The sequence below is a fragment of the Ranitomeya variabilis genome, chromosome 3 (assembly GCF_051348905.1).
Source record: "Ranitomeya variabilis isolate aRanVar5 chromosome 3, aRanVar5.hap1, whole genome shotgun sequence".
Classification (NCBI taxonomy): domain Eukaryota; kingdom Metazoa; phylum Chordata; class Amphibia; order Anura; family Dendrobatidae; genus Ranitomeya; species Ranitomeya variabilis.
In genome coordinates, this window is record NC_135234.1 from 746169632 (window position 1) to 746184044 (window position 14413).

General features: G+C 46.0%; 1 pseudogene; it reads right to left on the reverse strand.

Annotated features, from left to right (window-relative positions):
- Positions 1–11350: 11350 nt before the first annotated feature.
- Positions 11351–12385, reverse strand: LOC143817791 (snurportin-1 pseudogene; annotated as a pseudogene).
- Between the last annotated feature and the right edge of the window lie 2028 nt (positions 12386–14413).

The window sequence follows — 14413 nt, forward strand, 5'->3', positions numbered from 1 at the left end:
AGTGTTTCACTACAGTTTATAACGCAGAGCCATGAAAATAAAAAATCCTTTTTTTTCCACAAAAATTACTTTTTAGCCCCAGTTTTGTATTTTCCCAAGGGTAACAGGAGAAATTGGACCCCAAACATTGTTGTCCAATGTGTCCCGAGTACGCTGATACCCCATATGTTGGGGTAAACCCCTGTTTGGGCACACGGGAGAGCTCGGAAGGGAAGGAGCACTGTTTTACTTTTTCAACGCAGAATTGGCTGGAATTGAGATCGGACGCCATGTCGCGTTTGGAGAGCCCTGTTGTGAATTCTGCTTTTGGGCTCCCTCCGGTGGTTGTAGGTGGTAATGCAGTTGTCCCTGGCTTGCAGTCCTGGTCAGGTGTTTCTGCTGATTGCAGCTCTGACTGGGGTATTTAGGCTTGCAGGATTCACTAGTCCTTGCCAGTTGTCCATGGTTTTTGGAGGTGTTGGTCCTTGTTTATTCCTTCTGCCTTGCTGCCAATTTCAGCAAAGATAAGTGTCTGGTTTTGTTTTTCTGGCACACATGCTGTGTGCTTTATTATTCAGTGCTATTCTTTGTTTTTTGTCCAGCTTAGATTGTTAGTTTTTTCTCAGTCTTGTTGGATTCTCAGGAGATGCAGATTTACATTCCATGTCTTTAGTTAGATTGTGGAACTTTTTGTATTATCTGCTGTGGATATTTTTGGAAGGATTTTAATACTGACCGCTTAGTATTCTGTCCTATCTTTCCCTATTTAGCCAGAGTTGCCTCTTTTGCTGAATTCTATTTTCTGCCTGCGTATGTCTTCCCTCTCCTACTCACAGTCAATATTTGTGGGGTGTTGCCTATCCTTTGGGGGTTCTGCTCTGAGGCAAGATAGTATTCCTATTTCTATCTATAGGGGTATTTAGTCCTCCGGCTGTGTCGAGGTGTCTAGGGTTGTTAGGTACACCCCACGGCTACTTCTAGTTGCGGTGTTAGTTCAGGGTTTGCAGTCAGTACTGTTTCCACCTTCTCCAGAGAAAGTTTCATGTGGCTCCAAAGTCACCGGATCATAACAGTACAACTGGCCACACAATGATTTAAATGCATCTCAGAAGAAGGGAGGAATGGTGTTGAGTCTTTTTTTCTGCAGTTTGCTGTGCATTTTCTTCCCTCTTTTTCTCTGGGTGGCTGAGGAGTCTTGTGTTAGCATGGATGTTCAGGAATTAGCTTCTCGTGTAGACCAGCTTGCTGCTAGGGTACAGGGAATTTCTGATTATATTGTTCAGACTCCTGCTTTAGAGCCAAAGATTCCAACTCCTGATTTATTTTTTGGTGACAGGTCCAAATTTTTGAGTTTTAAAAACAACTGTAAACTGTTTTTTGCTTTGAGACCTCGATCCTCTGGTGATTCCATTCAGCAGGTTAAAATCGTTATTTTCCTGCTGCATGGTGATCCACAGGATTGGGCATTTTCCCTGGAATCAGGGAATCCGGCTTTGCTTAATGTAGAATCCTTTTTTCAGACTTTAGGACTATTATATGATGAACCTAATTCTGTGGATCAAGCGGAGAAGACCTTGTTGGCCCTGTCTCAGGGTCAGGAGGCGGCAGAATTGTATTTTCAGAAATTTAGAAAATGGTCTGTGTTGACTAAATGGAATGATGATGCTTTGGCGGCAATTGTCAGAAAGGGTCTTTCTGAATCCGTTAAAGATGTTATGGTGGGGTTTCCCACGCCTGTCGGTCTGAGTGATTCTATGTCTCTGGCCATTCAGATTGATCGGCGCTTGCGGGAGCGCAGAACTGTGCGCGCTGTGGCGTTGTCCTCTGAGCAGAGTCCTGAGCCAATGCAGTGTGATAGGATTCTGTCTAGAACTGAACGACAGGGATTCAGACGTCAGAATAGGTTGTGTTATTATTGTGGCGACGCTTCTCATGTCATTTCAGTCTGCCCTAAGAGGACAAAGAGGATCGCTAGTTCATTTACCATCAGTACTGTAGAACCTAAATTTCTGTTATCTGTGTCCTTGATCCACGCGTTGTCATCATTTTCTGTCATGGCGTTTGTGGATTCAGGCGCCGCTTTGAACTTAATGGACTTTGAGTTTGCCAGGCGTTGTGGTTTTCCCTTGCAACTTTTGCAGAACCTTATTCCTTTAAGGGGCATTGATGCTACACCTTTGGCTAAAAATAAGCCCCAGTATTGGACACAGGTGACCATGCGCATGGCGCCAGCCCGTCAGGAAGATTGTCGATTTCTGGTGTTGCATAATTTACATGATGCTATCGTGCTGGGTTTTCCGTGGTTGCAAGTACATAATCCTGTGTTGGATTGGAAGTCTATGTCTGTGACTAGTTGGAGTTGTCAGGGGGTTCATAATGATGTTCCTTTAATGTCCATCTCTTCTTCTTCCTCCAAAATTCCAGAGTTTTTGTCTGATTTTCAGGATGTATTCGATGAGCCTAAGTCCAGTTCTCTTCCACCGCACAGGGATTGTGATTGTGCTATTGATTTGATTCCAGGCTGTAAGTTTCCTAAGGGCCGACTCTTCAACCTGTCTTTGCCTGAACATACCGCTATGCGGAGTTATGTTAAGGAGTCTTTGGAGAAAGGGCACATTCGGCCTTCTACTTCACCGATGGGTGCGGGATTTTTCTGTTGCTAAAAAGGATGGCTCCTTGAGACCCTGTATTGATTATCGCCTCTTGAATAAGATCACGGTCAAGTTTCAATACCCTTTACCTTTGCTTTCCGATTTGTTTGCTAGGATTAAGGGGGCTAGTTGGTTTACTAAGATTGACCTTCGGGGGGCGTATAATCTTGTTCGTATTAAGCAGGGTGATAAATGGAAAACTGCGTTCAATATGCCCGAAGGCCATTTTGAATACCTTGTGATGCCGTTCGGGCTCTCTAATGCTCCATCTGTTTGTCAATCTTTCATGCATGATATCTTCCGGCCTTATATTGATAAATTCTTGATTGTATATCTGGACGATATTTTGATTTTTTCTGATGATTGGGAATCTCATGTGGAACAGGTCAGGATGGTATTTCAGATCCTTCGTGACAATGCTTTGTTCGTGAAGTGGTCTAAGTGTCTCTTTGGGATGCAGAAGACTTCTTTTTTGGGTTTTATTTTTTCTCCTTCATCTATTGAGATGGATCCGGTTAAGGTTCAGGCCATTCATGATTGGATTCAACCCACGTCCGTAAAGAGCCTTCAGAAATTTTTGGGTTTTGCAAATTTTTATCGTCGTTTCATTGCTAACTTTTCCAGTGTGGTTAAACCCTTGACCAATTTGACGAAGAAGGGCGCTGATGTAGCGAATTGGTCCTGTGCAGCTGTTTCTGCCTTTCAGGAGTTTAAACGTCGATTTACTTCTGCTCCGGTGTTGCGTCAACCGGATGTTTCTCTTCCATTTCAGGTTGAGGTTGACGCTTCTAAGATTGGGGCAGGGGCTGTTTTGTCTCAGAGGCATCCTGTTGGGTCCTTGATGAAACCGTGTGCCTTCTTTTCCCGTAAATTTTCACCTGCTGAACGCAATTATGTTGTCGGCAATCGGGAGTTGTTGGCTATGAAGTGGGCGTTTGAGGAGTGGCGACATTGGCTTGAGGGAGCTAAGCACCGAATTGTGGTCTTGACCGATCATAAGAATCTGATTTACCTCGACTCTGCCAAACGGCTGAATCCTAGACAGGCTCGATGGTCCTTGTTTTTTTCCCGCTTTGATTTTGTGGTCTCGTATCTTCCGGGTTCTAAGAATATTAAGGCTGATGCCCTTTCTAGGAGTTTTTTGCCTGATTCTCCGGAGGTCCTTGAACCGGTCGGCATTCTGAAAGAAGGGGTGGTTCTTTCTGCCATTTCCCCTGATTTACGACGGGTTCTTCAGGAATTTCAGGCTGACAGACCTGACCGCTGTCCATTGGGGAAACTGCTTGTTCCTGACAGATGGACTAGTAAAGTGATTTCTGAGGTTCACTGTTCTGTGTTGGCTGGTCATCCTGGTATTTTTGGTACCAGAGACTTGGTTGCTAGGTCCTTTTGGTGGCCTTCTTTATCACATGATGTGCGTTCTTTTGTGCAGTCCTGTGGGACTTGTGCGCGGGCCAAGCCTTGTTGTTCCCGTGCTAGTGGGTTGCTTTTGCCATTGCCGATCCCTGAGAGGCCCTGGACGCATATGTCTATGGATTTTATTTCTGATCTTCCGGTTTCCCAGAGGATGTCTGTTATCTGGGTTATTTGTGACCGATTTTCTAAGATGGTTCATTTGGTGCCTTTACCTAAATTGCCTTCCTCTTCAGATTTGGTTCCGTTGTTTTTCCAGCATGTGGTTCGTTTGCATGGTATTCCGGAGAATATTGTGTCTGACAGAGGTTCCCAGTTTGTCTCTAGGTTTTGGCGGGCCTTTTGTGCTAGGCTGGGCATTGATTTATCTTTTTCCTCTGCATTTCATCCTCAGACAAATGGCCAAACCGAGCGAACTAATCAGACCTTGGAGACTTATTTGAGATGCTTTGTGTCTGCTGATCAGGATGATTGGGTGGCCTTTTTGCCATTGGCCGAGTTTGCCCTTAATAATCGGGCTAGTTCGGCTACTTTGGTTTCGCCTTTTTTTTGTAATTTTGGTTTTCATCCTCGTTTTTCTTCTGGGCAGGTTGAGCCTTCTGACTGTCCTGGTGTGGATTCGGTGGTTGACAGGTTGCAGCAGATTTGGGCTCATGTGGTGGACAACTTGGTGTTGTCTCAGGAGGAGGCTCAACGTTTTGCTAACCGTCGTCGGTGTGTTGGTTCCCGGCTTCGGGTTGGGGATCTGGTCTGGTTGTCTTCCCGTCATGTTCCTTTAAAGGTTTCTTCTCCTAAGTTTAAGCCTCGGTTTATTGGTCCTTATAGGATTTCTGAGATTATTAATCCAGTGTCTTTTCGATTGGCGCTTCCGGCCTCTTTTGCTATCAATAATGTCTTCCATAGATCTTTATTGCGGAAATATGTGGTGCCCGTTTTTCCCTCTGTTGCTCCTCCGGCCCCTGTGTTGGTTGATGGGGAGTTGGAGTATGTGGTTGAGAAGATTTTGGATTCTCGTTTTTCGAGGCGGAGGCTTCAGTATCTGGTCAAATAGAAGGGTTATGGCCAAGAGGATAATTCTTGGGTTTTTGCCTCTGATGTTCATGCTGCCGATTTGGTTCGTGCTTTTCATCTGGCTCGTCCTGATCGGCCTGGGGGCTCTGGTGAGGGTTCGGTGACCCCTCAAGGGGGGGTACTGTTGTGAATTCTGCTTTTGGGCTCCCTCCGGTGGTTGTAGGTGGTAATGCAGTTGTCCCTGGCTTGCAGTCCTGGTCAGGTGTTTCTACTGATTGCAGCTCTGACTGGGGCATTTAGGCTTGCAGGATTCACTAGTCCTTGCCAGTTGTCCATGGTTTTTGGAGGTGTTGGTCCTTGTTTATTCCTTCTGCCTAGCTGCCAATTTCAGCAAAGATAAGTGTCTGGTTTTGTTTTTGTGGTACACATGCTGTGCGCTTTATTATTCAGTGCTATTCTTTGTTTTTTTGTCCAGCTTAGATTATGTTAGTATTTTCTCAGTCTTGTTGGATTCTCAGGAGATGCAGATTTACATTCCATGTCTTTAGTTAGATTGTGGAACTTTTTGTATTATCTGCTGTGGATATTTTTGGAAGGATTTTAATACTGACCGCCAGTAGCGTAGCTACTGGGGGGGCAGAGGGGGCCGTCGCCCCGGGCCCTGTCACATGAAGGGACCCACTGGGAGCCAGGGCCACTTCTGTGAGGAGGCAGAACACAGCATAGGAGCAGAGCAGTATAATGTCTGCTCCCCTCTGACGGAGACTCTGCACGCTGCTAGCACAGTGGCCGGCTGCAGAGTCTCCCCCCTGCAGTGAATGGTTTCGCCTGTGTGACCTGATCATGAAGCTTTTCCCATGGCTGCAGTTTTCCTCACTCTGTGCACGCTGGGATTGGCTCAGGCATGCTGGGTCCTAGTGCCCACCTTGCATTTCACTCACACTTCCTGGTCCTGCCTGCAGTGCAAACGTTATCAGTAAGTGGGGATGGGACTTATTAGGTTTATTCAATTCAGGTATGTCACTGTTAGACCGTTGGGGTATTGTGGGGGTGGAAAGTGAGTGAGGGGGGACAGGGCACTGGGGGTGAATGTGAGACGATGGGGGTATTGTGGGGGCAGAAGGTGGGTGAGGTGGGACAGGGCACTGAGGGGGTGGATGTGAGATGATGGCATTGGGGCTGAAGTGGAGGAGGGGGGGACAGGGCACTGGGGGCTGAATATTATAATGTTTTGTTATGATATTATATGTACTCCATCACATGTAACATTTGCTGTCTGGGGAGGCTGGAGATGGGGGGTCGGGGGCTTTTGATACGTACCACCTGGGCCTTTTATGAGTATTAGTATAAGGAGCCGCATACAGTAACCAAGAGCTGCATCACATTTACAGCACCACTCCAGCATTATTTTTTATTTCACTGCTGGAGCGGTGCTGACAATCCACGTCCCCTGCCCCCTGTCTGATCCTCACCTTCTGGCGTCTTTATCTGTTTTAGTCTCCGCTCGGCTCCGTCTCCTGCAGTTTGTGGCCTGTCTGAGGCTCCAGTGTTTCATGGAGCAGCGCAGAGGTCACTAATCAGTGTGAGTCTGTGGGAGCCTCGTTCTGGCCTCTTTCTCACTCTCAGGCTGTGTGCACACAGTGCGGATTAGCCTCTGCGGATTTGCAGCAGTTTTCCATCTGGTTTACAGTGCCATGTAAACCTATGGAAAACCAAATCCGCAGTGCACATGGTGCGGAAAATACCGCGCAGAAACGCTGCCTTATATTTTCCGTAGCATGTCAATTCTTTTTGAGGATTCCGCAGCGTTTTACACCTGCTCCTGTATAGGATTCCGCAGGTGGTAAAACGCAGGTGAAATCTGCACTAAAAACACAGGAAATCCGCGGTAAATCTGCACACGAATCCGCAACAAGTGCACATAGCCTCATGGTCTTACATTGAGCGCTTGTGACATACTAACTTCTGGCCTGTCCGAAGCTGCGCTCACAAGTTTGAGCAGCGGCACTGCAGCAGTGCCACAAAATAGTGAATACGCCGGAGGATGAGTAAATGACTGGGACATCCAAATCATGACAGGGAGCTGTGAGTCCATCATACTGTGTATAAGGGAGCTGCGGGCCAATCATACTGTGTACGTATAAGGGAGCTGCGGGCTCATCATACTGTGTATATGGGAGCTGCGGGCCCATCATACTGTGTATAAGGGAGCTGCGGGCCGATCATACTATGTATAAGGGAGCTGCGGGCCCATCATACTGTGTATAAGGGAGCTGTGAGTCCATCATACTGTGTATAAGGGAGCTGCGGGCCCATCATACTGTGTATAAGGGAGCTGTGGGTCCATCATACTATGTATAAGGGAGCTGCGGGCCCATCATACTGTGTATATGGGAGCTACCGGCTAATCATACTGTGTATAAGGGAGCTGCGGGCCCATCATACTGTGTATAAGGGAGCTGCGGGCTCATCATACTGTGTATAAGGGAGCTGCGGGTCCATCATACTGTGTATAAGGGAGCTGCGGGCTCATCATACTGTGTATAAGGGAGCTGCGGGTCCATCATACTGTGTATAAGGGAGCTGTGGGCCCATCATACTGTGTATAAGGGAGCTGTGAAGGCATATTGTGCATATGGGAGCTGTTGGCCCATTACACTGTATATAGGGGAGCTCTGGGAGGCATTATACTTTCTATAGTGGAGTTCTGTCAGCATTTTACTGTGTATAGGGGAGCATTGGGAACATCATACGGTGTATAGGGGAGCTGTGGGGGCCTTAGACTGTGTATAGGGAAACTTTAAGCTCACCATACTGTGTATAATGGAGCAGTACATGGGGGAAATTAGGGGACATTATTAAATGTTAAGTGGGCACTTAAGCATCATTCTTATAGGGGCACTCAGAGTATTGTGACCATCAAAGTTGCATATGGTCACAATATGGCGGTAAAGTCAACGTTTGCTTTTGCATATAGATTTATTTTCAATAACAGTGCGATTATATTCTGAGGTTCCCCTATATTCACAATTAGAGTGCGCAACCGTAACTGTAATCAGGGTTAGCTGGTTAGGGGCCCACTCAGATGTTTCGCCCCCCCTAAGATGAAACCCTAGCTACGCCTCTGCTGACCGCTTAGTATTCTGTCCTATCTTTCCCTATTTAGCCAGAGTTGCCTGTTTTGCTGAATTCTATTTTCTGCCTGCGTATGTCTTCCCTCTCCTACTCACAGTCAATATTTGTGGGGGGCTGCCTATCCTTTGGGGGTTCTGCTCTGAGGCAAGATAGTATTCCTATTTCTATCTATAGGGGTATTTAGTCCTCCGGCTGTGTCGAGGTGTCTAGGGTTGTTAGGTACACCCCACGGCTACTTCTAGTTGCGGTGTTAGTTCAGGGTTTGCAGTCAGTACTGTTTCCACCTTCTCCAGAGAAAGTTTCATGCGGCTCCAAAGTCACCGGATCATAACAGAGCACCTGATGTGCCTAAACAGTGGAAACCCCTTAATTATAACTGAAACCCTATTCCAAACACATCCCTAACCCTAATCCCAACAGTAACCCTAAACACACCCCTAACCCTAATCCTAACCGTAAATGTAATCCAAACCCTAACCCTAACTTTAGCCCCAACCCTAACTGTAGCCTTAACCCTAGCCCCAACCCTATCCCTAACCCTAGCCCCAACCCTAACCCTAACCCTAGCCCTAACCCTAACCCTAACGGGAAAATGGAAATAAATACATTTTTTAAAATTTTTAATTTTTCGCTAACTAAGGGAATGATGAAAGGGGGTTTGATTTACTTTTATAGCAGGTTTTTTAGCGGACTTTTATGATTGGCAGCCGTCACACACTGAAAGACGCTTTTTATTGCGAAAAATTTTTTTTGCATTACCACATTTTGAGAGCTATAATTTTTCCATATTTTGGTCCACAGAGTCATGTGAGGTCTTGTTTTTTGCGGGACGAGTTGACGTTTTTATTGGTGACATTTTCAGGCACGTGACATTTTTTGATCGCTTTTTATTCTGATTTTTGGGAGGCGTTTATACCGTTCCGCGTTTGGCAAAATGGATAAAGCAGTTTTATTCTTCGGGTCAGTACGATTAAAGCGATTCGTCATTTATATCATTTGTTTATGTTTTGCCGCTTTTATACGATAAAAACTATTTTATAGAAAAAGTAATTATTTTTGCATCGCTTTATTCTGAGGACTAACTTTATTATTTTTTCTTTGATGACGCTGTATGGTGGCTCTTTTGCGGGACAAGATGACGTTTTCAGTGGAACCATGGTTATTTATATCCGTCTTTTTGATCGCGTGTTATTCCACTTTGTTTGGCGGTATGTTAATAAAGTGTTGTTTTTTGCCTTTTTTTACGGTGTTCACTGAAGGGGTTAACTAGTGGGACAGTTTTATAGGTCGGGTCGTTACGGACGCGGCAATACTAAATATGTGTACTTTTATTGTTTTTTTTATTTAGATAAAGAAATGTATTTATAGGAACTATATATATATATATATATATATATATATATATATATATATATATTTTATTTTTTTTATTTTTATCTTTTTTTAAGAGAAGGATATAATGACAGGGTCACGGCAAAGGAAACATTACAATAAAGTCGGCCATATGTGCCAAGCTCCATACAGCCAACACGTCTGACTCCACCATGATGACTTTCATAGAATCATAGAATGTTAAGGCCCCGTCTCACTAAGCGATTTACCAACGATCACGACCAGCGATACGACCTGGCCGTGATCGTTGGTAAGTCGCTGTGTGGTCGCTGGGGAGCTGTCACACAGACCGCTCTCCCCAGCGACTAACGATCAGGGGAACGACTTCGGCATCGTTGAAACTGTCTTCAACGATGCCGAAGTCCCCCTGCAGCACCCGGGTAACCAGGGTAAACATCGGGTTACTAAGCGCAGGGCCGCGCTTAGTAACCCGATGTTTACCCTGGTTACCAAAAAAAACAAACAGTACATACTCGCCTTTCGGTGTCCAGGTCCCTTGCCGTCTGCTTCCTGCTCTGACTGAGATCCGGCCGTACAGTGAGAGCAGAGCGCAGCGGTGACGTCACTGCTGTGCTCTCACTTCTCACTGTACGGCCGGCAGTCAGTCAGAGCAGGAAGCAGACGGCCAGGGACCTGACGGACACCGAAAGGCGAGTATGTACTGTTTTTTTTTTTACATTTACGCTGGTAACCAGGGTAAACATCGGGTTACTAAGCGCGGCCCTGCGCTTAGTAACCCGATGTTTACCCTGGTTACCAGTGAAGACATCGCTGGATCGGTGTCACACACACCGATTCAGCGATGTCAGCGGGGCCTCAACGACCAAAAAAAGGTCCAGGCCATTCCGACACGACCAGCGATCTCGCAGCAGGGGCCTGATCACTGGTACGTGTCACACATAGCGAGATCGCTATGGAGGTCGCTGTTGCGTCACAAAACTTGTGACTCAGCAGCGATCTCGCTAGCGATCTCGCTATGTGAGACGGGGCCATTAGAGTTGGAAAGGACCTCCTGGGTCATCTGGTCCAACCCTCTGCTCAAAGCAGGATTCACTAAATCATCCCAGACAGATGTCTGTCCAGTCTGTTTGAACACAGACTTATAAAAAAACAGCCGCACTCAAGGTATAGGTTTTCAAATGCAAAATTGAGTCACATTTTATTGTATTCACGATCGTAGCATAAAGGTGTTGAGGTAAAGTTTCGACCCCGTAATGGGCCTTTATCAAACCTCACTGGAAAAAACAATAGATACAGTACATTAGATGTGAACGTAGGTTGCAATCCATGATGCAGGCATAAGCAGATATAAGCATGACGTGGCGTAAGCGCAGGCAGAGGGCACCACATATAGTCTAAAATATGCAACAAAAGATAATTTGACAAGTTAATATACCGGGGAAGTGTAAACAAATGAACTGACCTGGTTGACCGGAATGTGAGTATGTGTTTGGGTTTTTTTACATTTACAATGGTAACCAGGGTAAACATCGGGTTACTAAGCGCGGCCCTGCGCTTAGTAACCTGATGTTTACCCTGGTTACAAGTGAAGACATCGCTGAATCCGCGTCACACACACCGATTCAGCGATGTCAGCGGGTGATCCAGCGACGAAATAAGGTGCTGGCCTTCTAGCTCCGACCAGCGATGTCACAGCAGGATCCTGATCGCTGCTGCGTGTCAAACACAATGATATCGCTATCCAGGATGCTGCAACATCACGGATCGCTATCGTTATCGTTCTAAAGTCGCTCAGTGTGAAGGTACCTTTAGGATGGAGGGATTGTCGACAGATGTTCCAGTTCATAACGTCCACCCTCCGCTGCTCCTTTCCCATCCTTCTTGTGTTCAAGGATCTGTCGCATTTGCTCTTGGGCATATGCTGGCTTTTCTGTAAGGGGTCCTGGTGGGGCAGGAAATCCTAGAATTTCAGGTGCCGTGTATGGATGGAGCCACCCAACCAGCGGAGTACTACCTGGAGTATAGTATGTGTGCACGTGGTAAAATAACAGGCCGTCCACCTTGTAGGGATAGGACTGTGTGAGGACACTCTGAATGGAATCCAACGAACAGGGGAAATTCGGCAGACCAACGAACTTGAAAGGGTTGATCTTGGAAATATTACACAACCCATCTTCTTCCTGCAGCTTTGATTGGAGCCAGTAAAAGCGAAAGTCAGTGTGGCAGTCATACACCGGATGTCCCCTCCAACACATGACATCTAACACGTAATATGTGCGAGACTCCTCGTTATATATGCCGTCTAGAATAGTGTAGTCTTTACCAGTAGCACTGTTAGGCCGATTTCCACCTGGTAGTAATGATGGAAACCTGCTCACGCAGTACCCACTTTTAGTGTAAGCTGCAGTAGAACCCCGTGAAGCCACAACTAAAGAACGCTTTCCAGTGGGGCAGACTACAAGAATCCAAAGATCAGCCAGATCTGGAGGAATTTCTATTAGCCACTCAGAAAGCAAAATCTGGTTAGCATAATGTCTGGGTAACTTTTTGCATGGCTCCACATCCATGTCCTCTGCGTCTTCATCTTCTGTTTGTTTCCCATCCTCATCCTTCTCTTCATCTTGGTCTGTCCAATCCCCAGATGCGAGCCGGCGAGCATGGTTGATATAGTCCAAGCGCTTTAGTTTCTGTAGTTCCAGCAGTTTCCTCCTGCGCTCGCTCTGCTCCAGAGAGCTGGATTTGCCTTTATACTGCGCTAATCTTGGATGAGGAGCTGAAGTACTATTGAGGTGGGAAGAAACCGCGAAGCAACCTGCAAGGGCCTCTGTGAGGGCATCCATCATCTGCTGTTCACGTACTCTCTGGTGCCTGATAGGAGGCTGCACAGTGTCCGCCGGGACCAGTCACAAACACAGCTGCACCAACTATTCAGGATAGTGATGTGTCCCCTATCCTCTAAAAGGAGTCTTATATATCCTGGACTTCTATATGCCTCCTCCCCCGCCCCCCACCCAACCCCCCAATCATTCATGGCCACGTTGAATAACAATCCTTATAACATCAAACTGACATAAGTGGCATGAGTGCAAGATTGACTTTTTGGATATTTGTTTGGTAGTTGATGACTTTGGGTTCGTCCAGACAGACATCTACCGGAAGGAAACTTCGGTAAATTCACTTTCGCACGCCTCGTCTGGACATGCTTATTCCACTATAAAGGCTATTCCCACCGGCCAGTTCTTGAGGGTCAAGCGAACATGTTCTACATCGGATAGGTTTGAGGAACAGGCAAAAAATTTAAGGGATCGCTTCTTGGAAACGGGGTATAGCCAGAGGAATATTAAACAAGGATACCATCGGGCGAGGTATACCCCAAGACAGGGACTGCTGTGTACGAGCGGGAGGATGAAAGATAGGGGTAATCCCCCAGTAAGATTTATCACAACCTATAACTGTCAATGGGATAGCATCCGTCAGATTCTAACTAAGCATTGGCCTGTTCTTCAGACCGATCCGATATTGAATAGGGAAATTTCTGGGAGACCTTTGATTACGGCAAGAAGCAGCAAAACTCTTAAGGACCAGCTGGTAAATAACCACTATGTGACTCCCAAAAAAATTTGGTAACTTGAAATATAGGTGGGGGTGTTTTCCCTGTGGGAATTGTATGGCGTGCAATCTGCATAATGTCATAAGAACTAAGACCTTTAAAAATATGGACGGTACTCCAGGCACTAAGTTGCACCACAATTCAGATCCATGTGGTCTTAAGGTCAGGGGGATTGACAGGATATATGGGGGGGATTAGGGGTGGAAATCTGAAACAAAAGCTAGCACAGGCCGAAACAAAGTGGATTGTGGAGTTGGGCACAATGTCCCCAGTTGGACTAAATGAGAAATTGAGCTTTGCTCCCTATTTGTAATTCCCTGCTTTTTAACTTATGTCATGTCTTGAATGTATTTTTATTCTTTTCACAACAGTAACCTGTTTATATAAAGTACTAGATTGTGGCCCGATTCTAACGCATCGGGTATTCTAGAATATGCATGTCCCCGTAGTATATGGACAATGATGATTCCAGAATTCGCGGCAGACTGTGCCCGTCGCTGATTGGTCGAGGCAACCTTTATTACATTGTCACCATGGCACCCATTATGACATCTACGTCGATACTGTGCCCGTCGCTGATTGGTCGAGGCCTGGCGGCCTCGACCAGAGACGCGGGATTTCCAGGACAGACAGAAAAACCCTTAGACAATTATATATATAGATCATCTCTACTGTGGTTTAAGAATTGGCCTAATCTGCTCATCTATGATACTGGGAGTTCTCATCGGGTGACTGCTCAAGAGGACCACATATGGGACCCTATTCAGCTTTTTGTTTATTTTTGTATAAACTTTTTGTTGGTATCTGTATTTTAAAAAAGCCTATACGTGTGCATTCCATCCTTTTTCTATGTCAAAAAATTCTTTATAACTTTTAGGTGGCATATTGTTATATATATCTGATGATGATTTTTTCTTTTTTTTTTGTTTATAGGTGTGATGTTGTGGGTAGATAGGGACTCCTTTGGATAAGGATGCCATACGCGCTGGTATAGGCCTAAAATTGAATTTACTTACTCTGTCTCGGTACTGATGCACTGAGACGCTGAAGGGTTTCCCTTATTGTGCATTTTGGGCTCCAACAAGATGGCGACGCGCATGCGCGCTACACCCTGATGTCCGGCATCTTCTGACGGACTCTTTCAGTCTCGGTGGGCGGACATGACGTCACGGGGGATTTCCTCCCCGCGCGCCGAGTTTGAGTGCCAGAGGCAGATGCACCTGGGACTCGGGGGAAGTGGTGTCATGCGCGCGATACAATT